The sequence below is a fragment of the Amia ocellicauda genome, unplaced genomic scaffold (genome assembly GCF_036373705.1).
Source record: "Amia ocellicauda isolate fAmiCal2 unplaced genomic scaffold, fAmiCal2.hap1 HAP1_SCAFFOLD_96, whole genome shotgun sequence".
NCBI classification, from domain to species: domain Eukaryota; kingdom Metazoa; phylum Chordata; class Actinopteri; order Amiiformes; family Amiidae; genus Amia; species Amia ocellicauda.
This window is the reverse complement of record NW_027103021.1, coordinates 169845-172368: the sequence shown is the minus strand read 5'-3', so window position 1 is coordinate 172368 and position 2524 is coordinate 169845. Positions and strand designations below refer to the sequence as shown.

Sequence of the window (2524 nt, the reverse complement as noted above, 5' to 3'; positions counted from 1 at the left end):
TCAACTCGCCGTGTTTGGAGGAGGAGGAATGACCCCAAGAACACCATTCCCACCATCAAACATGGAGGTGGAAACATTATGCTTTGGGGCTGTTTTTCTGCTAAGGGGACAGGACAACTGCACCGCATCAAAGGGACGATGGACGGGGCCATGTACTGTCAAATCATGGGTGAGAACCCTAAGCCAGGGCATTGAAAATGGGTCAAATACTTATTTCCCTCATTAACATGCAAATCAATTTATAACTTTTTTGAAATGCATTTTTCTGGATTTTCTTGTTGTTATTCTGTCTCTCACTGCTAAAATACACCTACCATTAAAATTATAGACTGATAATTTCTTTGTCAGTGGGCAAACGTACAAAATCAGCAGGGGATCAATTACTTTTTTCCCCCACTGTACATACATATATATGGAAAAGAAACATTACAAGTATAAATCACAATAAGATGTAATAAAGTACAGATAAACAAAGTGTAATAAAATGTGATCTGTTTGAAAATGCAGGGACGTCACTGGAAAAGATGATGTCTGGATGGCAGCATATGTTGCTCCAAAATGTGTACATCTCTTCTGCAAAAATGGTGCCCTCACAGATGTGCGAGTTACATGACAGACAGACAGACAGACACTCACACACACTGTCACACCCACACACACACTTTCACAGAGAGACATATACACACACACACACACACACACACACACACACTTTCACACAGAGACAGGCACACACACACACACACACACACACACACATACATACATACATATGGAAAAGAAACAATACTTTTATAAATCACAATAAGATGTAATAAAGTACAGAAAAACTAAATGTAAGAAAATGTGATCTTTAATACACACAAATATGTATGGCTGGTCGGATGCGTCTTGGACTCGGGTTCCTCTTCATTACGTATAACGCTTTTGCCTTTTGCTAAAGCTTTCCGTGGAGGGGAACGTGGATCAGTTTGTACCATTTTTGGGAGGATCTGCCTTGTTGGGGCGGAGCTGTGATCCAGGTGAACAGCAGATCGGGCATAGGTGGGCATGTGGGCAGAGGAGTAGGAAGGCCGGTCAAGCAAATAAGCTTGCTAAGGTACGCAGCAGCAGCAAGCAGCCCCCCCATCCAGCCAGCCAGCCAGTCTGGCTGGCAGTGACTGAGTGGTTGACAGACGGCAAGCAACGGAATGTACGTGCTCTGTGATGTCATAGCAGTCAGCTGAGAGAGGCTCGTGATGTCATCGCTGAGCTGGCTGGCTGGCTGGCTCTGTGTGTGTGTGTGTCTGTGTCTGTCTGTTTTTCTGTTTGTCAGTCTGTCTGTCTGTCTCTCTCTCTCTCTCTCTCTCTCTCTCTCTCAATTCAATTCATTTGTATTGTCAAAGCAATTGGACATACATACATACATACATACATATATGTAGCGTAAGGTACACTTATACATTTCAATTAAAGAAGTGAATTCATAGTATCACCTTATCACGAATCCTGGAGTCTTGTAGAACTCAATTTCTGTAATAATTGGACGCAGACACCAATTCCAAAGATATAAATTGTCAAATTTATTTAAAAACAAAGACTAAATGTAGCACTACACTAATTATACAAAAGGGAAAAACTAATTAAAATTCAACTCTAGATCAACAAATCAAAGACAAATCACTTCCGTGACCAAATCAAAGACCATGGGATCCCATAGGATAACACACAAATCGTTAAACAAAAAAGGTTATAAACACATTGACTACAATACCGGTTAGTAATTCTAGGAATCACTAAGAAACAGTTGAAAGTGCTAAATTGCAGTTTCAGAAGATGAAAAAAAACTGTAACTGATGGGATATGTAGTACTTTATACTCGAATGGTCTATGCGATTACACCCTGTTGGTGTTATTAAGAACGCCAAGTACCAGAATGCAGAGCGGGACTGTTTTTTGTGCCGTGACTTGTCGGGGGAAAAAGGCGCAGAAAAAACGGACGAGAAGGTGAAGGTAGTATGGCGGTGATGCACGCGTTGGTGAAGTGGGAAAGCGGGGTCGACAAAGACTCTTACAGCGTGATTCCCACTGCTTGCTTTCGCAATTTTGATTTATTCAGCATTGCTGATGATGACGAAGAGACGACTCGAAACTTCAGAGCAGAGTGGAGAGACACGAACAAACCTCCAAAAGGTGGATGGCCTGTCCATGAAGCGCAGATCATTATGACTGGTAACAATGTTTATTTAAAAAAAAACATTAAAGTCTTTACATGCTATTTGATATATACAATCACAGTATATTTGAAATTAATGTTTAAGTTATTAATGTGTTGTACTTCTAACATACTCTTATAACATGGTAGGTGGTGGTGAGGGTGATAAAAACTCGTCATACTTGACTGGCATTTGTAAGAACGATTTATTGTGTGTTGTGCTTTACAATAAAATCCCCCAAATCACAAAATAAATTAAACCAGATATAATTTAACTTCAGTTTTGATTCAGTGTTGGCTGTTCATCTTAATTTGTATGGTCAAAGCACA

The 2524-nt window shown here is 40.3% G+C and overlaps 1 non-coding gene across 1 annotated transcript; it reads left to right on the top strand.

Annotated features, from left to right (window-relative positions):
- The first annotated feature begins 893 nt into the window (after window positions 1-893).
- On the top strand, window positions 894-1008 carry LOC136746164 (U5 spliceosomal RNA). Its single transcript, XR_010816309.1, has one exon. It is a non-coding gene; the product is annotated as a U5 spliceosomal RNA (small nuclear RNA).
- The last annotated feature ends 1516 nt before the right edge of the window (window positions 1009-2524 follow it).